The following is a 26,856-nucleotide window of genomic DNA, read 5'->3' as shown; positions in this document are numbered from 1 at the left end:
CTTGTGTTCCCTCCCGACTCCACAGTGCTAACCATATGTCAGGAGTGCTCTGATGGTGTTTCCTGCTTGGCAGGGGGTTGGACTCGATGGCCCTTGTGGTCTATTCCAACTCTATCATTCTATACTATGAACTCATGTGTCAAAGCAAAATGAAGCAGAATTGCACATTTAGGATGGCTAGTAGCCGTCTATAGTCCTTTCCTCCACGAATTGGTCTTTGGTTGGGTGGAGCACACACACACACACCCCACCCGCAAGAGCTGTGGGAGTTATAGCCCCAGATATCCGGAGGTCACCAGCTCGGGGAAAAGCTGGCCTTGAAAAATCTGCCTTTCTCTCTCCTCCTCCTATTCTCTCTCCCCCCCCCCCCCAAACCCCCGGCAGCTGTTTCCGTTCCACTTCAGGTGTTTTCCAATGGATTCTGTGCTAAGCGAGGCAATTATTGGGGGGGTGGCGCGTGTGAAGGGACAGAACCGCAGTGCCGAAGGTTGGCTTTGTTCCCAGCACCCAAGACGAATCGCAGAAGGGAAGGGAAGAGGCAAGGTTTGGTTTGGAGAAAGTGTGGCTCGTTGATCCATGCCTCACGCAGGCAGACCTGCCAACAGCTTTCCAGACAGCCTCTTCTGCGGAATCCAACATTTCCAGCGAAGGAGAAGCGTGCAAAGCGCAAGATAGACACCTTAGGGGTGGTTTCGCATCTTTGCTCCTCTCCCGCCCCCAATTTTTTCTAGGTTTCTTTCTTTGCCCTTCCTATCTCTAGTGACACTTATTCCCATCACAGGGTTGCGGACGCGTCTTCGGCTCTATAGGAGCCAGGCACTCACTAGGGGCCGAGGTCCCTTCAGCTCCCCCAATTAAATATCTGAGGGGGCCAGGCGCCCCCAAAGTTGATGGGCGTTGCCATTCCAATGTTGTACATGTGATCGATTGTGCAGGATGGGGCTCACCTGCCCCCCTCTATATTTTATTCAAGTTGGCGCCCCTGTTTCGGCGCCATTCGCGTTTTGACTTGGTTCTACCCCAATAAGAAAGATTCATGCACCTGTCCTTTGAAATTCACGCTTCTCCAGATCTTGTGATGCCGTTTCCCCAACCAAAAAAGAAGGAAGGAAGGATATTCTTGTGTTTATGATTTTTGGACATGGGCATGAATTTGTGGAGATCCCCTTGCACCCTTCCTCAACTGCCTGTCCCCCCCCCCAAAAAAAAAAAACACCTCCTGGTTAGATTGCAATCAGCTAAGATTTGCCTTCTCTCTCCCTCACCATCCACCCCGCAGTTCCCAGAAACTAGAGGGTGGCGATGTCATTCTTTTATTCCCAGGGACTTCCGTCTGTTGACAGGGTTGCCCTTTTTTCGAATCTGGAACATTTTATCCCCGCCGAGCAGAACGGATGTTCCTCCTTTCAACAGACACGCACACACACACATACACAAACACGTCTCGTCGCCTTGCCATCAAACGCCCTGTGATATGTTTTCCGACCTTTGGAGACCTTGGCACTGCGGGGCATCGGAAAAGGACTGGTGCCACGTTGGCACGGCGCGCCGTGGCGAGGGTGCCTCCTGTTTTTCTCTCTCCAAAGCGGTCAGCGGCTTGCAGGGGGAGGGAGAGGGGGGGCATCAAAGGGCGTCCCCCAAAAAGCCATTCACCAGGGCTTAAATTTGAGAAACCGTCCTTTGTCACACGGCGCTTGGAAGGGGCTGTAATGTGATCGGCCGTGTGAGCTCGTCCTGGCACAGCCGTCGGCTCGAACCAACCCACCGTGCCAGGCCACAGGGAGAAAATTAAGAATATAAAACAAGGCCAGGTTACCAGATAGGCAGAGTAGGCGCCGACCTATTGGCCCCGAAAAGGTATGGCCCCTGCGCAAACGCATTAAAATAATAATGTGTCATAAAATGCACTTATTGAAAATTTTGGTTGGTAAAATAAAAAAACGCTTTATGAGATAATTTGCGAGGCTCCCACTCCCCAGATTTCGCCGGCCCAGGGGCCTCCTCAGGGTTTTATGCAACACTGACAGGAAGAGAATATTCTTGCAAAAATGAAGTCCCCCAAAAGATGGTTGTTTATGCATGTTAGAACTGCAGCTAGGATTCTCTACGCACAAAAAATATGGAAAGAAGCAGAACCCCCCGCTAAAGAAGAATGGAGAAGCAAGGTGGTGGGTTTTGCAGAACTGGCACAGTTAACAGCTAACGTAAGAGAACCTAATGACCAAGGCTTTGTGGAAGGGTGGAAACCCTTTCCGGATAATTCAAAGAAGTGTTGTTATACCATGAACCCGCAAGCAGGATTCGAACTATGAGCAACATAAAGGGAGTAAAGATTACAGGAGCTTTGTTTAGGTTTAAGAGATAGAAGACAGGGTTGAGCAGGGGGAGCGAAACAGAAATATCGGGACGGGGTGGGGGCTCTCAAATCATCTCCTAATACATTTTTATTTTACTAACCAACAATTTTAATAAACCAATACTCTGCCTATTTGATAGTGGTAGTAATTTTATTATTTGTACCCCCCCATCTGTTGCCCCAGCTACTCTGGGCGGCTTCCAACATAAAACATCATAAAACATTACACATTAACAAGGATTCCCTAGACAGGGCTGCTTTCGGATGTCTTCTAAAGGTTGTATATAGTTACTCATCTATTTGACATCCGACGGGAGGGCGTTGCACAGGGCGGCACTGGGTCTGCCCTCCTCAAATATTTTATTGGGGGCAGACAGCAAACAAAGAGACCCCAAACATATTGCAAAGAGTTGCTATCGCTTTGGGGGTTTTTTGGAAGGCGAGCGAAGGCGCCCGCGGTGTCCTTCCCTGAAATTAAAACATAAAAGCCACCCAGTTTTGGGTGCCTCTGTTTGGGAAGGTGACTGGAGAGTGTTGGGGGGGGGGGGCGACAGCCGCACCAGCAGCTCCGCCCGATTCTCTGCCCCCGCCCCGCGCCTCTCCCCGTCTTCCAGGAGCGGATTCCCTTCCTCTTCCATCATCTAGGGATCCCCCTCTGCCAGGGAGCTGCGCTGCTCCAATTAAGAGAGAGAGGCGGGCTGGCAGCTTTTGTCCTTCGCTGGCGAAGGGAGCGCCAGCCAGGGCGGTGTCAGGCGGACACCCCCCCCCCCAATCCACCCTCCCAGGAGCTATATTGTCTGTGTATTTATAGAAGGGCTCTTTTTGGACCCAGGGGGAGGAGGAGAGAGGTGCAGTTATCCAGGAACCAGGCGCGGAGGCAGGTGCGCCTTAGTCTCTCCTTCCAAAAAGGACGAAGAGAGATGGAGCAGCTCGCCTTTCCTTCTCCTCCTCCGGGTAAGTGCGCGCCTCTATCTCTCTCTACCCCCCGGTGGCAGTTGCGCCCTCCCTGCAGGGATGGGGAAGCCTCGGTGTGGCCGCCTGGACGTCTCCGAAAAGTCCGATAGTTCTGGCTTAGCAAACCGGGGAGGTCTGCCGCGGCTCCCTCCAGCTCTGGCGGCGCGTTTCAGGCGGTGTGTTCGCATCTTTGCTTGAAGATGTCCAGGACTGGGTCTCCTGCGCGCAAAAGTGTCGTGACTCGAGGGTCCGTTTCCTAAGGTTGTAGTCCTCACGGGGTCCCAAGATAAGGCGGTTTAAGGAGGGGATTGACACCTCGCCCTTTTTGGAGCTCTCCAGGGCTGAATACTGTTACTACTACTTCTTCTACTACTAATAATAATAAACATTAAACCTGAAGAAGCTTTCCTATACAGCGCTGACTTCAGATATCTTCTTGTCTCCTTGACATCTGGGGTTATATAGTTACTCATCTCTTTGCACCCTGGGGCGCAAAGGTCTCCCTCCCTCAGGATGCTGCGTGCTCTCCTTCCTTGGAGGTTTCTAAGCAGAGGTTGGCTGGCCATCTGTCACTGAGGCTTCAGTCGAGATTCCTGCATTGCAGGGGGCTGGACTAGAGGACCCTTGGGGTTCCCTTCCAACTCCATCATTCTGTGATTCTATGAGCCTTCTGTGTGCATCGCGTGTGCTCTGCCACTGAGCTGCAGTTCATTTCCCAAGCACGGGGGGGGGGAGGCGCTAGTCCACATGAATTTGAATACAAGGCTGATTTAAGGAGGGGGTGGGTTGCTATCTGAAGATCCCCAGGGCTTGTGCATGCAAGGTGTGTTCTCTGCCACAGGAGATATGGTGTGGTGTGTGTATCCAAATCACAAATCAGAGGGGCTAGTCCTCATTGATCTGAATAAGTTTAAGGAGGAAATGGGGCTGTGGCTCAGTGGGTAGAGCACCTGCTTTGCTTGAGGAAGGCCTCGGGTTCAGTCCTCAGTGGCAGCGCTGGAGAAAACCCGCATCTGAAACCCGGCCAGCCAGTGACGACAATAACTGAGACAGACCCAAGATTTTTGCAGCTTCCTGTCTTCCCGCCATATTGGTTTTGGAGGAAGGGCCCATGGCTCAGTGGCCTTGGAACTGGAAGGTCCCAATGAATGTAAGATGCAGGCTTGGCCCAAGACGCATTGGCCTAGCTCCATGTGGCTGGCACTGACCGGCAGCAGTTCTCCAGGGTTTCAGGGGGGGAAAGCTCTTTCCTGGACAGAGAGGTGCCACTGGAGAGCAAACCTATGACCTTCTGCATGCAGAGCAGGTGTCCTGCCACTCAGGCACGTGGTTCCCTGGAAGGCTTGGGCAAATACCTGGGGAAATATTGTCACCTCTGCCCCAAAGCCCAGCCCCCCACCCTATCCAATACCCATATTTTCATTAAACGCAGGTACCTCAGATCTCTGGGCCATCTCTGTTTCTGCACCAAATTGCTGATATGAATGTGAGAAGCTGCTTTGGGGGCTTGTGAAGTAGGGTGGTGAGAGAGAGGTCATAATGCAGTGTGAAGGAGGAAAAATTGCTGGGGGAGTTAGAATTGGAGGGGGCTGGACGCCTGCGCCTCTGGCCAATGGACCACTCCCCAGGCCTCCTTTGGTTCAGGAACGTCTGCCAGGTCACACCCCCCCTTTAAAGGCAGTTGTGGGGGGCTGGCCCTGCTGCCTGTGATCTGCCTGCCTCTCCTCCACCTTCCCAAGCTGAATTTTATGCAGCTGTCAATCTGCTTTGGCTCTGCCCTGGACAGAGTTCAGTTGGTTAGAGTGTGGTGCTCACAACGCCAAGGTTGCCGGTTCGATCCCTGCATGGGACAGCTGCAGATTCCTGCATTGTACGGGGTTGGACTAGATGACCCTCAGGGTCCCTTCCAACTCTGCAGTGGACCTTCGAGGCCTGGTTCGGTTAGCATGCGTCTGTCCTTGGACACATTTTGCCTTACCAGGATCAGTTCACATACATTAGAAACGCCTTAACTATTGCAAGATCTCCCTTCTCGCTCTGTAAGGTTAAAGGGTTAGGAGCTTAGATGCAGAAGTTGGTCCATTTTAGCTCTGTTGGGGTATCCAATCACCGCTGCACCAAGTCTTGATTTTCTTCGTCTAATAATTACTTGCCCCCCAAGACATCTGAGGAGTTCTCTGTCTCTTTTTCTTGTCTGTTTTTCACGGCACCATGTGTAAGATTATCCAAGCCCTCTCTTGTTCATTCGATACAGCACCTAATTTTTTTTTAAAAAGAAAGCAACAACAGATATTTAAGTTGGAAAACTGTTCTGCGGATAGCCAAGGCTTCTTATTGATGTCACTGGCACCCTGGGGGTGCAAGGCTGCCCCATGGCGTCGCAGGCAACCATTCTTGGGCCTCCTGGGTAGCCCCACCCTGACTCACACAGGGAGAAAGAGCTCTCTGCAGAGAGCCCAAGGTCGAGTGAGTGGCTTTTTATAAATTTCTATCTAAACACTTCCCCAAAACACGAGAGTGGGTTGTGCAAGATAGATGTTGCACCAGCCACCCTTAGCGGCAGGAGTTTGGGTGGTCACATTTGGGCAGGGTATAAACAATAAAAGCATTATAAATTATTATTATTTCCACGTCACATACCCACCCTGCAAAGGCAAATGGAATGCGTCTTCCATGACGTCTTCAGAACCATCAAAAGCATTTTATCGCTCTCTCCCAAAAGCTGTCAGACCTCAGTGTGAGTTTTACAGTCCCCTAAACTGATAGGATTAAAGGGGGGGTCACTCCAAAATGATTGTTTTTATCAGTAACTCTCAGTTCCTCATTCCCCCCCCCCCAGTCTTGGTTATCCTCATTTTCACATCGCTTCGGAACTCAATATTATTATTTTAAAAGTCCCCGTGAAAATTCACCAGCCTTTTAGTGTAAATTTCTCTGTGTAGACAAAAGCATCTTTTCTGAACACATTACCTGGCTGGAGAACAGTGTTGCAAAATTCAGAGTAGTGCAAATTCCCAAGCCCTCAGCGTAAGATTTGGGGCTGTCTTCCACTGAATTGCAATTACTCTGTGAGCTGCCAAGATCATATATAAGACCATCTATTTGGACAATATATATACATCGGCAATGCTAAAGTATTCTGGTGACACACCATTTAAAGAGATGGACTGGTATCTGAATGCATCAGGGATGGATAAGTTTCTCTTTAGTCCCGGTGAAACGCAGGAAAATAGGAAGAGCTTTATTCTGAATCAGACCATTTTTTGATACATGGACAAACCCACCCAGCCAGTGATGGAAGCTGGGATGTTCTGCATGCACCAACATAACATAGCTGTCAACGTTTCCCTTTTTTTAAGGGAAATTCCCTTATTCCCAATAGGATTCCTCGCAAGAAAAGGGAAAAGTTGACAGCTATGCATCATAATCATTATTGATTGTTAAATTTGTATGCTGCCCTTCATTCGTAGGGCAGTTCGTAGATTGCAGCAGCTCTGTTGTTGAGTTGTTGTTGTTGTTTAGTCATTTAGTCATGTCCGCCTCTTCGTGACCCCATGGACCAGAGCACGCCAGGCAGTGGCGTAGCGTGGGTTGTCAGCACCCGGGGCAAGGCAAGTAATTTGCGCCCCCTAACCCGTGGATTTGCGCCCCCTAACCCGTGGATTTGCGCCCCCTAACTTATGGATTTGCCCTAACCCCAGATGTTGCGCCCGGTGCGGCTGGCCCCCCCTGCACCCCCCACGCTACGCCACTGACGCCAGGCACTCCTGTCTTCCACTGCCTCTTGCAGTTTGGTCAAACTCATGCTGGTAGCTTCGAAAACACTGTCCAACCATCTCGTCCTCTGTCATCCCCTTCTCCTTGTGCCCTCCATCTTTCCCAACATCAGGGTCTTTTCCAGGGAGTCTTCTCTTCTCATGAGGTGGCCAAAGTCCTGGAGCCTCAGCTTCAGGATCTGTCCTTCCAGTGAGCACTCAGGGCTGATTTCCTTCAGAATGGAGAGGTTTGATTTTCTTGCAGTCCATGGGACCATCAAGAGTCTCCTCCAGCACCAGAATTCAAAAGCATCCATTCTCCGGCTATCAGCCTTCTTTGTGGTCCAGCTCTCACTTCCATACATCACTACTGGGAAAACCATAGCTTTAACTATATGGACCTTGGTTGGCAAGGTGACGTCTCTCTGAAGATAAAGTTCCAGTCCTCATTATTCCCAAACAGGGCTTGTTTAAACAGGAGTGTTTCCCTATCCTGAGTCAGATTGTGGGTCTATCTGTTGTTTACCCTGACAGGTAGCTGTGGATTTCTAGGGCTTCAGGCAAGGGGCATAGTACTCATAGCTCAGTTGGTAGAGCTCAAGACCCTTAATCTCAGGGCTGTGGGTTCAAGCACGGGGTATGAAAATTGGGTAGGGGGTGAACATTAGGGAGATGTTATATACTCCAGCAATTAGTTTCTACCCAGGGTCACCTCAGCACTCTTGGAAACAATGGATAGCTCAGTCGGTAGAGCATGAGATTCTTATTCTCTCTTTTTTTAAAAAATTCTTTCTCATTCTCTCAGTTTAACAAAGAAAAGCAAATGTATATGAAAACAATCTACATTTCTTTCAGCTTTCCTCCCCTCCTTTCTGCCATTACATATTTTATATCTTTCCTCCACTGCATATCAAATTTATATCCAAATACTAATATCTCATTATTATTCTTTTTATTTATCTCTAGCTGCACCAGTTTATGTCAACCCTTCTAATTTTTTAAGTTATATTTTCTCCATTCAGTCATAAAAAAAGTCTCTCTTTTTGATTTCTTATTCTTCTGGTAAGTTTCGCTATTCCTGCATATTCCATCAATTTTAAGTGCCAATCCTCCTTTGTTGGAGCTGTTTCTTCTTTCCACCTTTCCTATTCTCAAGGCCATTGGTTCGAATCCCACGTTGGGTGAAAGATTCCTGCATCGCAGGGGGTTGGTCTAAATGACCCTCAGGGTCCCTTCCAACTTTACAGTTCCATGATTCTATGGAAGTTAGACTTGGGAGTCCATCTACATTTTCCCACCAATCAATTTTACTAAAGTTTGAAAGAAAACATACAAAGGTTTGCAACAAATATCCATTTTTTAAGAAATCCAACTTAAAACACTGATCAAAGCAATAATAATAATAATAATAATAATAATAATAATAATAATAATAATAATTTATTATTTGTACCCTGCCCATCTGGCTGGGTTTCCTCAGCCACTCTGGGCAGCTTCCAACAAAGATGAAAGATACACTAAAATGTCACATATTAAAAACTTCCCTGAACAGGGAACAGGGAACCAAAAGAGGAAAAGGGGAGGGGGAAAGAAGAAGAAAGAGAAAATAAAAAGATAATGAACTTCTTATTCTTTGTCAGTCTGCTATGTATAGAAAAGTATTCAAACCACCCACTCCAACAATTCCACTTTCTATAAACCAATATTTTCTTCAATCCGCAAGCCCCGGCACCGTAAGTTCATTTTCCTTTCCACGCAAGAAGTCTATAAGGAGTTCCCAATCTTTAGTAAACATTTGACAGTGATTTTACGGCATAGGGAAGCTTTTAAAGGTGTGGTGTGTTACGATGTTTTTATATATGTTGGAAGTGGTCCAGAGTGGCTGAGGCAAACCAGGCAGATGGGCGGGGTACAAATAATAAAATTATTACTATTATTACTCTGTTTAAACATGCCAGCCTTGCCATCTCAGCTAAGTCCGATAGTTTTAGCAACCTTCTTGACATCTGCAGTTCTGTGGCCTTCTGCAAGCTTGAAAGCCAGAAGTCCTACGTGGGGCAAATCAATGTTCTCTGGAAGGCTTGTTGCCCCCCCCCCCCACTGGCCCCGATCCTGGTCACTGCACCTCTTCCCTAAAGATAGGAGGCTGGTGTTAGGTTGGAGAGACTTGCGACATTGCCATGCCTGGGCCACCCTGACAAAAGATGGCATTTTGGCACACGTTCTCCCTCTCCAGAGGGTCGATTCCAAAAGATCCCGCCTGAGAAACGTCTTTGCCCCTGTGGAGACAGTAGCACCGAAACAGTGGCACATGTCCTCCTGTCTTGCGCTCTCTACAAAGCCCTGAGGAACTAGATGATCACCCCACTAGTACTAACCATCCCAGGGCGCTCAACCACTTCCACAATGTCCTTTCTTCTATCAGATCAAAATGAGCAGATAACAGCACAGGTTGCTAGGTTCATAGCAGGGGCAATCAGAATAAGGGCCACTAAAGTAAAGGTAAAGGTACCCCTGTCCGTACGGGCCAGTCTTGACAGACTCTGGGGTTGTGCGCCCATCTCACTCAAGAGGCCGGGGGCCAGCGCTGTCCGGAGACACTTCCGGGTCACGTGGCCAGCGTGACGAAGCTGCATCTGGCGAGCCAGCGCAGCACACGGAAACGCCGTTTACCTTCCCGCTATAAAGCGGTACCTATTTATCTACTTGCACCCGGGGGTGCTTTCGAACTGCTAGGTTGGCAGGCGCTGGGACCGAGCAACGGGAGCGCTCCCCGCCGTGGGGATTCGAACCGCCGACCTTTCGATCGGCAAGCCCTAGGCGCTGAGGCTTTTACCCACAGCGCCACCTGCGTCCCAAGGGCCACTAACTGACGGCTGATTCAGGACTTTAAATTGTGCTCTTATACCAAATTTCCTTTTCTACGTATACTGTAATGTTTTACTGCTGCTATGGCCATTGGCTAATGCGAATAAAGTTTTTATCTTATCTTACCTTGCTTAATCAAATCATGATTGGCAAGTCAAGAACAAACCCCTCTCTCCCTCTCCATCTAAGGGGATAGGAAGCATCACCTGCCAGCCCTCTTCTCTCTGCGGGGGCCCAGACTCCTACCACCGCATTTCCGAAGCGTGCCAGCACTTGCAGGTTTGGCAACGAGGAATTTTGTGGCTTTCCTCCACCACCTCCCTGCCCCCCCTTTTCATTTCACACAAACACACACTAATCGGGTCACATTTATTTATTTTGGAGAAACGTCTTTGTCGTCCGGCCTCACCAAAGGGCACGGGAACCCTATACCCAAATGCATGCAGCAATTGAGCAAGTCGAGAGAAACGTGATAGTCCTGAGTTGAGCAGGATTCTTCTGCGGGGGGAGTAGGAATTCAAGGCTTGTAAGTGGCAACATGCCTCTTGCAAAGAGCAGATTTGGAGGGTAAGGCCCTGGGGCGCTCGTTGCCACCTGCTTTCGTGGTCTCTTCTCTCAGGACACGGCTGGGGTCTTGTAGCAGCAAAACGTGAGGTTGCTGAGGTCCAAATTCACAGGGAAGCCTCTGGGCTGCAGCTCAGAGACGGAGCACATGCCATGCAGAAGGCCGAGGGTTTGGTTCCCAGTGCCTCCAGTTTGTGCTGGGAGTGGCCTCTGAGTCTGAAAGTGCGGACGCTCCTCAGCTAGGAGGGCCAAGAAGTCTGGCTGTGGCATAGGCCCATTTCCTGCATTCCCATATATACCGTATTTTTCGCTCTATAAGACGCACCAGACCACAAGACGCACCTAGTTTTTGGAGGAGGAAAACAAGAAAGAAAAATATTCTGAATCTCAGGAGCCAGAACAGCAAGAGGGATCGCTGCGCAGCGAAAGCTGTTCTGGCTTCTGGGATAGCTGTGCAGCCTGCATTCGCTCCATAAGACGCACACACATTTCCCCTTACTTTTTAGGAGGGAAAAAGTGAGTCTTATAGAGCAAAAAATACGGTATTTGGAGCGAGGAGGACTAGAAACTTACTCTAGTTTTTTAGGGGAAGGTCAATAGCTCAGTTGCTTTGCACATCGGTTGGGCATCATCTCCAGCCTGGGACTAGAAAGGACTCCCTTGCTTACAAAACCTGCAGAGAATCATAGAGTTGGAAGGGACCATGAGGCCATCTAGTCCAACCCCCTGCAATGCAGCTATGTTTTTACCCAATGTGGGTTTCGAACCCACAACCTTGAGTTTAAGAGCCTCACGATCCACGGACTGAGCTATCCAGCTAGGCTTCCAACCACAGTCGATGTAAACAGTGCCGATCTGGGCAGACCAGCCGTCTGACACACCCTGAGGCAGCTTCCTCTTTAACAATGAGGACTAGAATGTTGCTTCCTAAGGGAAGAGCTGTAGCCCAGTGGCAGGGCAGCCTCTTGCATGCAGAAGACCTCAGGTTCAATGCCCTCCAGGTAAAACTGCAAATACCCCTTGCCTGCAACCCTGGAGAGATGCTGTTAGTCTGAGTAGGCAACATTGGGCTCGATAGACCCATTAGTCTGCCTCAGTTATAAGGTGGGAGTTCCTGGGAGGCTGGCTTGAAAGGATTCAAGGGCCTTTTGGGACGCGAACTCGGTAGAGCATGCGACTCGTAATCTCAGGGACACGGGTTCGAGTGCCACATTTGGGGGGGGACTGCATCGCAGGGAGTTGAACCAGATGACCGTGGAGGTCTCTTCCAACTCTAGACTTCTGTGATTCAATGAACTGTAGACTATCCTGATGGCCAAAACAGCAGTTCGAAAGCACGTCCAAGTGCAAGTAGATAAATAGGTACCCCCCCAGCAGGAAGGTAAACGGCATTTCCGTGCGCTGCTCTGGTTTGCCAGAAGCGGCTTAGTCATGCTGGCCACATGACCCGGAAGCTGTACGCCGGCTCCCTCGGCCAGTAAAGCAAGATGAGCGCCGCAACCCCAGAGTCGTCCATGACTGGACCTAATGGTCAGGGGTCCCTTTACCTTTACCTAGGGAGCAGCAGCCTATGGTCATAAGAGACGGAAAGCACTTTGTACATGCCTCAGAGCTTCCCCTGCCACCTTGAGAAACAAACCAAAAAAACAAAAAACCACCGTATGCTTGAAGAAGGAGATTCAAACCTGGCATTGAACTGAAAAACATCTACTTGCTGCCCTGCTATATTGAAAGCATACAGGATTTTTGAAAATAATAATAATAATAATAATAATAATGGAAATGCATTTGCAAAGAAAAACTTAACGCCGGCTGGGTGTGTTTTCCTAGGGTTGGTGGCCAACAATACGTTCCTCAGAGGGGTTTATTAATAGCACGCTCCTTTGTTTTGGGAATGAATGGCTGGCAGATGGTTTAGATCAGAGCCACACAGGATTTGGCAGAGGCCCTGGAAAGCTGACGGGGACGGGAACTCCCAGCCGGGACCCACTCCTGGCATTGGGGTGGGGGGGCCGGGCAGCAATCTCCGCCTGCCCCCCCCCCCCCCGAGAAAGGTGACCTTTGTTTGTGGGTTTATCTGGTGGTGCCAGACGTGGTTGTGCTAAACCCACGCAGGCTATTATTGTTTATTTGGAGCACTTTTACCCTCTGCTTCTTTCATCAAGAAAGACTCCCAGAACGGCTCACATGCAATCAGTTAGAACAAGGCAGTCCTTGCCCGCACAGGCGTACAATCTAAAACTGATGCAACACGCAAGGAAAATGGACAGGGAGGGAAGAGGAAAGCATCAAACTCAGGCACCTTTCCCCCCGCCAATACTTTTTTTATTCATTTTCAAATTTATAACACATCAAAACCAAATTAAAATTAATTTAGTACAATTAGTTCAAAACTGGTTTCTCACTCTCTCAGATGTATTCCGATTTATCCCTTTACATGCCGCTTCCTTTACAGGTTTATCTCCAATTGACAGTCTTTTTTTTTGAAAAGCAAGTTCCTCGTCCTTCGGCTGTCCCTTTACAAACTCCTGCAAATAGATAAAACAAAATCATATCAAATAACAGCAAGTGAGGTTATAGTAATTTAAATCTTTCATTCTTCTTTCCAACTGGCATGCAGTTTCATTTTCTTTCAGTCTCTGTCTGCTCTTAACCTGTTGGGTTTTTTTAACATTCTTGACTCGCTTACATCCATTAATTTCAGTGGGCTTACTCTGCATAAAATGTAGCTGGCCACAATCCATGATAACTTGTAACACAAACTCCCAAACTCTTGCTATCCTTAAAGGTAAAGGTAAAGAGACCCCTGACCATTAGGTCCAGTCATGGCCGACTCTGGGGTTGCGGCGCTCATCTCCCTTTACTGGCCGAGGGAGCCGGCATACAGCTTCCGGGTCATGTGGCCAGCATGACTAAGCCGCTTCTGGTGAACCAGAGCAGCGGACGGAAACGCTGTTTACCTTCCTGCTGGAGCGGTACCTATTTATCTACTTGCACTTAGAGGTGCTTTCAAACTGCTAGGTGGGCAGGAGCAGGGACCGAGCAGCGGGAGCTCACCCGTCGCGGGGATTCGAACCGCCGACCTTCTGACTGGCAAGTCCTAGGCTCTGTGGTTTAACCCACAGCGCCACCCTTGTCCCTTAGCTGATTCTAATTGTTTTAAATACAGCTTTTTGTTACTAATTTTGAGTGTTTCTTGCAAACTGCTTTAAGCTTTAGTCGCAATCAGGCAGCATGTAAATCTGGTTAAAATGAACAGGAAGGCCAGACTCCCACATAACAACAGAGTTAGTTATAAGAAAGAGAAATTGGGGCTTGAGAGCATATTCATTTAAAATATGAGTTGGGCAAAATAAATATTCTTGCGAAAATATTAATTTCTCAGAAACATTCTAGTTGTGTTTTGTTTTTAAAGGACATTCACAACCCAAGGCTTTGGTCAGTCACAAGAGCTTTGTCAAACTTCAGCATAGGTATGCCTGGACTGGTCTGCTTATTTAAGGTAACTTATATGCAGAATTCATCATGCGAAAGGCTGGGCTGGATGAATCCCAAGCCGGAATTAAGATCGCCGGAAGAAATATCAACAACCTCAGATATGCAGATGACACAACCTTGATGGCAGAAAGTGAGGGGGAATTAAAGAACCTTTTAATGAAGGTGAAAGAGGAGAGCGCAAAATATGGTCTGAAGCTCAACATCAAACAAACGAAGATCATGGCCACTGGTCCCATCACCTCCTGGCAAATAGAAGGGGAAGAAATGGAGGCAGTAAGAGGTTTTACTTTCTTGGGCTCCATGATCACTGCAGATGGTGACAGCAGCCACGAAATTAAAAGACGCCTGCTTCTTGGGAGAAAAGCAATGACAAACCTGGACAGCATCTTAAAAAGCAAAGACATCACCTTGCGGACAAAGGTCCGTATAGTTAAAGCTATGGTTTTCCCAGTAGTGATGTATGGAAGTGAGAGCTGGACCATAAAGAAGGCTGATCGCCGAAGAATGGATGCTTTTGAATTCTGGTGCTGGAGGAGACTCTTGAGAGTCCCGTGGACTGCAAGAAGATCAAACCTCTCCATTCTGAAGGAAATCAGCCCTGAGGGCTCACTGGGAGGACAGATCCTGAAGCTGAGGCTCCAAGACTTTGGCCACCTCATGAGAAGAGAAGACTCCCTGGAGAAGACCCTGATGTTGGGAAAGATGGAGGGCGCAAAGAGAAGGGGACAACAGAGGACGAGATGGTGGGACAGTGTTCTCGAAGCTACGAACATGAGTTTGACCAAACTGCGGGAGGCAGTGGAAGACAGGAGGGCCTGGCGTGCTCTGGTCCAGAGGGTCACGAAGAGTCGGACATGACTAAACAACTGAGCAACAACAAACAACAACAAAAATGCCTGGACTGGAAACCAAGTATTGCTGATGTATCTATGAAGACCTTTATTACAATGGGCTGGTTCACACCAGATTTCTTTTTTTCCATGTGAGTGCTCCAGGCTGTCACCACCACCATGTTCATATGGACAAATAATGTGTAAAAATAACCAATTATACAGCCAGCATCATTTAACATAATGTGATTTCCGCTCCGCCCCCCAACAGCTATACAATAAGGCTGTAACTGTGATTGCTTTTATACATTGTTTGTCTTCATAAATATGGACTCAGGAATGATCGTGATAACTCATGCAGCTAAAAACGTACTTTGTGAAGCAGCCCTAAGATTCTTTGCGGTATAGAAGACTGCATTTATGAAGACGTGGAATAAAAATCCATCCCAAAGGAGGCTTCCAAACTGGGCGCCAGCTAGAGGTTTTGTGCTACAACTCCCAACAGTTCTGGGTTCAATATATATATATATTCCAAATGTTTTATTAATTTTCACAAAATTATAAACAAACTTATAAACAAACAAACAAACAAACAAAAATCATAACCTTATTAAAGTTATACTTATTAACATTGTTAAGCGACTTCCTCGCGTCCCCTTGGTTGAATTTCAATGTATATCCTTTTAACGGTTTTCCAAATCAGAGTTCTTATAAACTTAACTTAATCGTTTAACATCCTTATATCTTTTCAAATTGAAATTAAACATATTAATTCAACACTTAACTTATATAAAATCCTAAGCCAATCCAATACCTGCAAGCTGTTTCCAATTAATTTAACTTAACAACTTTAACTAAATAATCATTAAATTTAGTCCATTCTTCCTGATACTCCTCCTCCTTCTGGTCGCGGACTCTTCCGGTTAGGTCGTCTAGCTCCAAAAAGTCCATCATCTTCATCTGCCATTCTTCCACAGTTGTTAATTCTTGCGTTTTCCACTTTTTAGCTAGTAAAATTCGAGCAGCAGTTATTTAATTATTTAACATCTTTCTTGGGCAATTCCTGACCCAATTATTCCAAGAAGAAAGTCTTCTGGTTTCTTTATAAATGTATATTTCAACATTTTTTTCAATTCATTATAAATCTTTCCCCAGAAGTCTTTCACCTTGGGGCAGGTCCACCACATGTGATAAAAAGTTCCTTCTTTTTCTTTACATTTCCAACATAAGTTATCACAGTTATGATAAATCTTAGCTAGTTTAACAGGGGTCAAATACCATCTACACATCATTTTCATTATATTTCCTTTTAACACAGTAAATGCGGTGAACTTAACCCCAACAGTTCTGGATTCATTATAAAGACATGCTTTGCTAGTATTGGTGGGAGTTAATGGATGACCCTTGGGGTCCCTTCCAACCTCTTTTTTTAAAAAAGGCCATCTGTCAGGAATTCTTTGGCCTCAATTCCTGCATTTGAGGGGGCTGGACTAGATGACCCTGCGGGGTCCCATCCATCTCTATGATTCTATAAACGCAGCCTGGAGTCATACGTCTGGCAGGCTCAACAGGAGAGAAGGTGACTTTGGATGGTGGTACCTCGGCGAACTATTTTTACCAGGGCACTGGCAGAGCCCTCTGGGATCAGCTCCCCCAGCCCTTGAGCCCAGCATCCTGTTTTGGGACGCAGCCAATCAGCTGCTCCAACAGGAAAGCCGAAAAATGACCAGCCTGTCACCTGTCCCATTCCTGCCCCCCCCCGCCCCTGCCTATTTCAAGGTATGCTGCCCCACGAAACAATCAGGTTCAGTGTCAGAGCACGTCCACAGTAACTCACACAGCGTCAGTTAACTCTCTTTATTCCAAGAAATAAAACAGCTCCGGAGGCCAGGCCTAGTGAGCACAGCAATTCTTCCTGGTAGATCAGGGGTCGGGACGCGGGTGGCGCTGTGGGTTAAACCACAGAGCCTAGGGCTTGCCGATCAGAAGGTTGGCGGTTCAAATCCCCGCAATGGGGTGAGCTCCCGTTGCTTGCTCCCTGCTCCTGCCAACCTAGCAGTTCGAAAGCACGTCAAAGTGCAAGTAGATAAATAAGTACCACTCTGGCGGGAAGGTAAACGGCGTTTCCATGTGCTGCTCTGGTTCGCCAGAAGCGGCTTAGTCCTGCTGGCCACATGACCCGGAAGCTGTACACCGGCTCCCTCGGCCAATAAAGCGAGATGAGCGCCACAACCCCAGAGTCGGCCACAACTGGACCTAATGGTCAAGGGTCCCTTTACCTTTACCTTAGATCAGGGGTCAGCAAACTTTTTCAGCTATGGGGCAGTCCACCATCCCTCAGACCATGTGGTGGGCCGGACTATATTTTGTTAATAATAATAATAATAATAATAATAATAATAATAATAATAATAATTTATTATTTATACCCCACCCATCTGGCTGGGCTTCCCCAGCCACTCTGGGTGGCTTCCAAAAAAATATTAAAATACTGTAATACATCAAACATTAAAAGCTTCCCTAAACAGGGCTGCCTTCAGATGTCTTCTAAATGTTAGGTGGTTGTTCTCTTTGACATCTGGTGGGAGGGCGTTCCACAGGGCGGGTGCCACCACCAAGAAGGCCCTCTGCCTGGTTCCCTGTAACTTGGCTTCTCGCAATGAGGGAACCGCCAGAAGGCCCTTGGCGCTGGACTTCAGTGTCCGGGCAGAACAATGGGGGTGGAGACACTCCTTCAGATATACTGGACCAAGGCCGTTTAGGGCTTTAAAGGTCAGCACCAACACTTTGAATTATGCTCAGAAATGTACTGGGAGCCAATGTAGGTCTTTCAAGACCGGTGTTATATGGTCTCGGTGTTATATGGTTTTTTTATGAAATTTTTTTATTCATTTTATAACACAAATAAATAAACACAAACAGAAAAGACAAACAATATGAACAAATTCTTGTCATATTCTTATTTTTCTAAACATTGTTAAGTGGGCTTCCCCAAGTCCCACCTATCTGATTTTCATTTTACTTCATCTTTAGCAGTTTACATATATCATAATTTCTAACCATCTTTTTTTTTAATCACACTTAAAATAACTTCACATTTTATCACTTACAAATAATACTATTTTAAAACACACTATCTTCTACTTCTAACCCTACAGCCTATATCCACTTCCAAAGCTATTCTAAGGTTTAAATATTAACATATTTTTTTCAAATATTCCTTAAACGTCTTCCAGTCTTCTTCCACCGTCTCTTCTCTCTGGTCTCGGAGTCTCCTGGTCAGTTTGGCAAGTTCCATATAGTCCATGGACTATATTTTGAAGGGGGGGAAATGAACGAATTCCTACGCCCCACAAATAACCCAGAGATGCATTTTAAATAAAAGGACACATTCTACTCATGTAAAAACACGCTGATTCCTGGACTGTCTGCGATTTAGAAGGCGATTGGGCTGGATCCGTCCCCTGGGCCTTAGTTTGCCTTCCCCTGTGGTAGATCTTGCCCCAATGAGGACTGGAGGTCCCTTCTTTCCCACAGCGCCTTAATTTTCCTCCTTCCCAAGCAATCTGAGACTTTGCCTCACATCTGCCTTTGCTCCTCACACCTCTTCACACCTCTTCTGGTTCTGGGAGACCAGCAGGGAGGGGAGCTGGTCACAGCAGGAGGAGGAGACCCCCTGGCTCCTTCAGCAGCCTACCTCATCTCTGTCTCTTGCCCTCCCCACCTCTGAATCTGGACTGCTCTCTACCACAGACTCTCCCTGCTCCCTAAACCCTGTTGCCTCTTCAGCTTTCGACACTCCCAGTCTTCTTCCACTCATTGTCATCCCACCACCAGCCCCCTGGCTCCGAGCCTTCTTCCTTTGGGGGTTCCCTTGGGGGTTCCCCAGCTGGTGCCTCCCACTGCTCTTCTGCATCCAGTCAATCCATGACAACTGCCTGTCTCCACCTCTCCCAGGTCTTTCCCAAGCAATCAGAGACTATGCCTGCCTGCAGCCAACCTCTCCTCCGCCCTTTTCATGCCTCTCCTGGTTCTGGCGGACAAGTTGGGAAGGGAGTTTTGTCACAGCAGACGGAGGAAACATCCATGACTCTTCATCAGCTGGACTCATCTCTGCCTCTTGGCCTCCCTCCTCTCCTGCTTCGGCTTCTGCCGCTTATTCTGGACTTAAGGTCCAGTCGTGGTGTAGTGGTTAGTGTGTCAATCTAGTACCTGGGAGAGACCAGGGTTCGAATCCCCCCACTCTGCCCTCAAGGTGTGACCTTGAGCCCGCCGACATCACAGGGCTGTTGAGAGGACAAAACAGTGCAGAGCCTCAAGATGAGAAATTAAACATTAAAAAAAAGTGGTAGAGTCCTCCCTCCTGGTTCAGGACTCTACCACCTCCTTTGAGCACAAGGCCAGGCAGGGCAGACTCTGGCTTGCCGTTGCATCTTGCGTGGTGTCTTTTCTCTGTCTGGCCTGGCCATTCCCGGAGGGGAGGATTGAGGACCCCATGTGGAATTAATTCCTTCTTAGTCAGCCACACTCTGGCGAAGCTCATCCTGTTCTGAGTTCCTATTTAAAGAACATTTGACCTTTCTATGCATACCCTGGGAAGGAGGGTTGTGGAGGGAAAGCTGTCCCAAAGTGTTGCAGCGCACGGCAAATTGTGATGTGTGTGTGTCTTGAAAAACAAGTACCGTATTTTTCGCTCTATAAGACGCACCAGACCACAAGACGCACCTAGTTTTTGGAGGAGGAAAACAAGAAAAAAAATATTCTGAATCTCAGAAGCCAGAACAGCAAGAGGGATCGCTGCGCAGTGAAAGCAGCAATCCCTCTAGCTGTTCTGGCTTCTGGGATAGCTGCGCAGCCTGCATTCACTCCATAAGACGCACACACATTTCCCCTTAATTTTTAGGAGGGAAAAAGTGAGTCATAGAGCAAAAAATACGGTATTTCCTCCTGGGGGCAGGTGATGTCAGTCGGAGAAAGTCCGATTATGATTAAACTGTTTTGTTTCTTGTTCTTCTTGGCTGTTGTTTTTTTTGGCCAATTATATTTTTATTGCTTTTCAAAAAATTTGCCACACTGACATCAAATTAATTCAAATTCAATACAAATTTAACAGCTGACTCCCTGCCCCACTGCTTCCTTAACCCACCCTTATTTTCTGCCCAATATTGCATGCATTTCCAAATTGCATTTTAAAAAACGTATTTTAGCATTTTATCCTCTCTTCCCACCCACCCCCATTGTTAAATCTTTTACATGCCCTTCGAGAGCAGGTCTCAGGGAGGGTTGCAAGCGTTTAAAAATTCAGAATTTTAAATGCTCCTGTAATCTGATCGTCTGGGACAGGGGTCTGCAACCTTTAAGACAAAAAGAACCACTTGGACCCGTTTTCGAAGGAAAAAAAAACTGGGAGCCGCAAAACCATTGCGACATTTAAAACAAATATATCTCCGGAGCCGCGATCTGACAGCGGGCGGGAAGGTGACGTCAGGACGGTGCGTGACTAACGCATGCACCGCCCCCATGCGACGTCACAGCCAGTACAGCGCCCGCCACAGTGGGGAGTGTCGGGGCGCACAATGCGCCTCCTCCCCTAGCTAGTATCCGCCCCGGAGCCACGGCAAAGGTGTAAAAGAGCCACATGCGGCTCCGGAGCCGCGGGTTGCAGACCCCTGGTCTGGGATGTTCCTAACCTGTCAACCCCTGGCAAACTCTGCAAGTGTCCCTATTTTCCAGGAACAGTCCCAGATTCTCAGAAGCCGTCCCAGTTTCTGATATGATCCCGGAAGGACCTGCTTTTCCTTAGGATGTCCCTGTTTTCCTCAGAGAAATGTGGGAGGGTCTGGAGTTATCCAGCCTCTAAGCCAAGGAGATACGTAACTAGACAACCTTTAGAAGATATCTGAAGACAGCCCTGCTTCATGTTTGATTGTGTTTTATATACATTGGAAGCCACCCAGTGTGGCTGGGCAAACCCAGTCAGATGGGCAGGGTATAAATAAAACTGTTGTTGTTGTTGTTACTACTATCATTATTATACAGTGGTACCTCAGGTTACATGCGCTTCAGGTTACATACACCTCAGGTTACAGACTCCGCTAACCCAGAAATAGTACCTCGGGTTAAGAACTTCGCTTCAGAATGAGAACAGAAATCGTGCTCGGGCGGCAGGAGGCCCCATTAGCTAAAATGGTGCGTCAGGTTAAGAACAGTTTCAGGTTAAGAACGAACCTTCGGAATAAATTAAGTACTTAACCCAAGGTACCACTGTATTGACTAAAGGTAAAGGTAAAGGGACCCCTGACCATTAGGTCCAGTCGTGACCAACTCTGGGGTTGCAGCGCTCATCTCGCTTTATTGGCCAAGGGAGCCGGCGTACAGCTTCCAGGTCATGTGGCTAGCAGGACTAAGCCGCTTCTGGCGAACCAGAGCAGTGCACGGAAATGCCGTTTACCTTCCCGCCGGAGCGGTACCTATTTATCTACTTGCACTTTGATGTGCTTTTGAACTGCTAGGTGGGCAGGAGCAGGGACCGAGCAACAGGAGCTCACCCCGTCACGAGGATTCGAACCGCCGACCTTCTGATCGGCAAGTCCTAGGCTCTGTGGTTTAACCCACAGTGCCACCCGCGTCCCTCCATTATATTGAATAAGACGTCCCTATTTTCACTGGAGGAATGTTGGAGAGTGTGCCCTAGTTGTGACTGCCACAAAGGTTGTGCAGCTGTGTGTCTGTGGACACAGAGAGAGGACACAGACCTCTCCTCCCCCCCCCAACACTAGATATAAACAAACAAACAAACAAACAAACAAACAAACAAATTTATACCCCGCCCTCCCTGGCCAGAGCCGGGCTCAGGGTGGCTAACACCAATAAAATTACAGTAAAAACATAAGGGGGGGGGGGACCAAATTAAAATACAGGTTAAAATGCAATTTAAAATGCAGCCTCATTTTAAAAGTAGCCCATAGATCAAAACCATAAGGGGAGGGAAACATAAGGGTCAGACTGAGTCCAAACCAAAGGCCAGGTGGAACAGGCAAAGGTAAAGGTAAAGGGACCCTGGAAGGTCAAAGGTAACTATGGGGTGCAGCGTTCATCTCGCTTTTAGGCCGAGGGAGCCAGCATTTGTCCACAGACAGCTTTCCAGGTCATGTGGCCAGCATGACTATACCGCTTCTGGTGCAACAGGACACCGTGACGAGTGCCAGAATGCACAGAAACGCCGTTTACCTTCCCTTCACAGTGGTACCTATTTATCTACTTGCACTGGCGTGCTTTCAAACTGCTAGGTTGGCAGGAGCTGGGACAGAGCAACGGGAGCTCACCCCATTACGGGGATTCGAACCACCGGCCTTCTGATCGGCAAGTCCTAGGCTCTGTGGTTTAACCCACAGTGCCACCCACGTGCCGGGTGTGCCCTAACACTAGAACTGCTGGGCATCCAGCAAATCTGAATGTTGGCCCAGGATTGTGGAGCAACAGTCTTGGGTGTTGAAAGGAGGCCCCTGTTTTCCTCCGATGAAATTCAGGCTCTGAGTCTCCAGGACACCTGTCCCCTCTCCCCTTAATCACCTTCCATTGCCCAGGGAGCAGGCGTAAATCCTCTCAGAGAGACAGATACATTTATTGGCGTTCCCAGAGAGAGCAAAAGATTTAAGGCACCTCCTTTTGTGTTGGCATCAATATAACCTATTAGGGGGAACGACTCCTTAAGTGCTGATGAATGAAATATTTACCTAGCCACAGAGCAGAGAGGGCTATGGTTTTCCCAGTAGTGATGTATGGAAGAGAGAGCTGGACCGTAAAGAAGGCTGATCGCCGAAGAATGGATGCTTTTGAATTCTGGTGCTGGAGAAGACTCTTGAGAGTCCCATGGACTGCAAGAAGATCAAACCTCTCCATTCTGAAGGAAATCAGCCCTGAGTGCTCACTGGAAGGACAGATCCTGAAGCTGAGGCTCCAAGACTCTGGCCACCTCATGAGAAGAGAAGACTCCCCGGAAAAGACCCTGATGTTGGGAAAGATGGAGGGCGCAAGGAGAAGGGGACGACAGAGGACGAGGTGGTGGGACAGTGTTCTTGAAGCTACCAGCATGAGTTTGACCAAACTGCGGGAGGCAGTGTAAGACAGGAGTGCCTGGCGTGCTCTGGTCCAGGGGGTCACGAAGAGGCGGACACGACTAAGCGACTAAACAACAACAACAGAGCAGAGAGGGAACCGGCCGAGGTTGGGGTGACCTGGTTTCCAGAGTGTGTGTAGCCCATGGGCCAAAGCAGCCCCACCAGAAAGGCCTCGCTGACCCTTTTTCCATGCTCTTGGTATATAAAGCCATAGAATCATATATTTGGGAGACAGCCAAGGATCATCTAGTCCAACCCCCCGCCACGCAGGAATCTTTTGCCCAGCAAATTGAGCAACACCTGCAATTCTATGAGGCTGAAACTTCGACCGCACCCACAACTTCCATTTCAAGTGCTATGGCATTGCTTGAATCAGGCATGGCTCCCCTACCCCACCAGAATCCTGGGAGTTGTAGTTCGCAGAGAGTGCTGAGAGTTGTTAGGCGGCCGTAAGAACATGAGAAATTAATAATAATAATAATAATAATAATAATAATAATAATAATAATAATTTATTATTTATGCTCCGCCCACCTGGCTGAGTCTCCCCAGCCACTCTGGGCGGCTCCCAATCAAGTGTTAAAAACAATACAGCATTAAATATTAAAAACTTCCCTAAACAGGGCTGCCTTCAGGTGTCTTTTAAAGATAGGATAGCTGCTTATTTCCTTCACATCTGAAGAAAGGGTGTTCCACAGGGCGGGCGCCACCACTGAGAAGGCCCTCTGCCTGGTTCCCTGTAACCTCACTTCTCGCAATGAGGGAACTGCCAGAAGGCCCTCTGCGCTGGACCTCAGTGTCTGGGATGAACGATGGGGGTGGAGACGCTCCTTTGGGCATAGAGGTCCGAGGCCGTTTAGGGCTTTCAAGGTCAGCACCAACACTTTGAATTGTGCTCGGAAACGTAATGGGAGCCAATGCAGATCTCTCAGAACCGGTGTTATATGGTCCCGGTGGCCACTCCCAGTCACCAGTCACCCAGCCTGCTAGGTCATCTTCCAACTCCCATGGCAAGGAGAAAGCAGACAGGAAAAGTGTCCCCCCCCCCCATCCATCTCTCATAGGACCAGAATTGGTGGGCATGCAGTGAAGCTGAATGTTGGAAGATTCAGGACAGGTAAAACCAGGGGCGGATCTGCTATGAAAAGAACGGAACTTAAGCTTCAGGGCTCCTAATCTACCTTAGTCCACATTGCTTAAAAATTTTGCTTTAAAAAGTGCACCCCTGCTTCCCCCTGATTTTCATCCACCCCCCCCATAACTCGGAAAATATAAGGCGTAAGAATTTTTTCATTAACACCACTGACTTTGACATGGGAGATAACCCAGTGCAACAATTTAATTCAAAATCTGAAATGTTGTAGATTATTATTATTATTATTATTATTATTATTATTATTACAGTGGTACCTCGGGTTAAGTACTTAATTCGTTCCGGAGGTCTGTTCTTAACCTGAAACTGTTCTTAACCTGAAGCACCACTTTAGCTAATGGGGCCTCCCGTTGCTGCCACGCCGCTGGAGCACGATTTCTGTTCTCATCCTGAAGCAAAGTTCTTAACCCAAGGTACTATTTCTGGGTTAGCGGAGTCTGTAACCTGAAGCGAATGTAACCCGAGGTACCACTGTATTATTATAAAGTGGCAGTCTGTCATGGAACAACCCCATTAAGAAGAAAACGGTGGTTACCCAGACCTTGTTGCTTGTTGTGAAGGGGTCCCCCCAAATGTAGGTCTGCCACCCAGGTAAAAGGAAGTCCTTCTTCATGCAGTGCATTGTTAAACTGCGGAACTCACTGCCACAGGAAGCAGCGACGGCCGCTGATCTTGATGGCGTTGGAAGGGGATTGGACTAATTTGTGGGGGAGGAGAGGGCTATCGATGGCTACCAGCCCAGGCGGCTCTGTCCTGCCATCACAGTCAGTGAATCCCAGTTGCCGGAAACCACAGGAGGGGAGAGCTGCTCTTGTGTTCGAATCCTGCTCGTGGGTTTCCATTAATGGGCATCTGGTTGGCCACTGAGAGAACAGGTTGCTGGACTAGACGGACCACTGGCCTGAACTTGCAGGCTCTCCTTTGTTCCTACGAACCGAGTGGAACAGAAAGGAACTCGAGTTCCTTTGGCGGCCTTAACCCTTTTCGTTCCCCAGGGACCAGCAGATTAATCAGGCTAATAAGAGTAATTTATCCAGCGGTGCAGCAGCCGGGAGAGCAGGGAAGCGACCCCATGAAATATTCAAGCCTGTGCCGCCGTAACAATAAATTAAGGAAAAGTAATTAAGCATCACAGCAGAGAGGAAACGAGAAAGCAAGGTGGGGCGGGGGCATAGATGACTACCTGGCTCTCTCGGTTTGTGGATGCAGAATCCTAGAATCATGTAATTTTGCTACAGGTTGGCTTATGCCCTTTCAGGGCAAGAACCATAGAATTATAGAGCTGGAATGCAGCTGGATCAAACCCGCAGCCTTGGCGTTATCGGCACCGCGCTCTAACCAGCTGAGCTACTGGCCAAGGCATTCTTAGAAGCCAGGGGGTGCCAGAACCATTGACAGGAGGAGCCAACCCATTATAGGTTTGTGCCCATACTCCTGCTCTTCAAGGGGAAAAACTGAGGCCTCGTCTGCACTCTGCATCTGAATAAGTATCCTAGCGATGGCTTCCCCCCAAAGAATCCTGGGACGTGTAGTTCGTTCAGGGTGCTGAGAATCACTGGAACTGCTCGCAGGTACAAATATTTTGGAAATCTCTCTAGGCTACTAATTCTGATGTGCTAGGATATCACATACCCTTGTGGAACCCTAAACTATTTCCTACTCGTTTTTCTGAAGGGTGTTATCCCGGAAAATGATTGAGAAATAACAGCCAGCCTTGTAACTGCTGCAAAGATTACTTGAAAAAAATTAGAGACCAACTAAGTTTGTTCCGGGTATAAGCTTTCGTGTGCATGCACACTTCTTCAGGTGCACTGAAACAGAGGTCACCAGACCCTTATATATAGTGGGAGGGTGGGGTGGGGTTTTTCTCAGAAGGGTAGTAGGAGATGGGTAATTGAATCAATGGATGTGGTAAACCTGTTGACGACTGTTGTTGTTGTTGTTTAGTCGTTTAGTTGTGTCCGCCTCTTCATGACCCCCTGGACCAGAGCACGCCAAGCACTCCTGTCTTCCACTGCCTCCCGCAGTTTGGTCAAACTCATGCTGGTAGCTTCGAGAACACTGTCCAACCATCTCGTCCTCTGTCGTCCCCTTCTCCTTGTGCCCTCCATCTTTCCCAACATCAGGGGCTTTTCCAGGGAGTCTTCTCTTCTCATGAGGTGGCCAAAGTCTTGGAGCCTCAGCTTCAGGATCTGTCCTTCCAGTGACCACTCAGGGCTGATTTCCTTCAGAATGGAGAGGTTTAATCTTCTTGCAGTCCATGGGACTCTCAAGATTCTCCTCCAGCACCATAATTCCCATGGAGTTTTCTTGGGAGGGATACTGGAGTGGCTTGCCGGTTCCTGCTCCAGGTGGATCACGTTTGGTCAAAACTCTCCACTATGACCTGTGCATCTTGGGTGGCCCTGCACGGCATGGCTCATAGCTTCTCTGAGTTATTCAAGCCCCTTCGCCACGGAAAGGCAGTGATCCATTAGTCCCACAGGAAAAAGCAAGGGATAGTCTGCAGATGACCAAAAATAGCTTTAGCATATGTAATGAGACCAGGCCTCTATTGAGACCAGGCCTCTCCATAGTTTTCAATTTAGCAATAAGTTGTAATTCAGCAACTTCTCTTTCGAGTCTATTTCTGAAATTCTTTTGTAATAAGACAGCTGCTTTGAGATCCTGGGAGATTGAAGCTTCTCTGCCTTGTGATTCCTGATGTCAGATTTATGTCCATTTATCCTTTGGCGTAGGGTTTGGCCTGTTTGTCTAA

The 26,856-nt window shown here is 48.0% G+C and overlaps 1 protein-coding gene across 2 annotated transcripts in view; it reads left to right on the top strand.

The window, feature by feature from the left end:
• The first annotated feature begins 3,178 nt into the window (after nucleotides 1-3,178).
• Nucleotides 3,179-26,856, top strand: part of KCNN1 (potassium calcium-activated channel subfamily N member 1) — a 91,648-nt gene continuing 67,970 nt past the window's right edge. For both annotated transcript variants that reach the window (XR_013391210.1, XM_028713798.2), the window contains exon 1: nucleotides 3,179-3,310. The gene's annotated coding sequence lies outside the window, so the exon portion shown is untranslated. The remainder of the gene's footprint in view (nucleotides 3,311-26,856) is intronic.

Source organism: Podarcis muralis, chromosome 18, assembly GCF_964188315.1.
Source record: "Podarcis muralis chromosome 18, rPodMur119.hap1.1, whole genome shotgun sequence".
Taxonomy (NCBI): Eukaryota; Metazoa; Chordata; class Lepidosauria; order Squamata; family Lacertidae; genus Podarcis; species Podarcis muralis.
The sequence above is the reverse complement of the archived record's forward strand: the minus strand, read 5'-3'. Positions and strand labels throughout refer to the sequence as shown.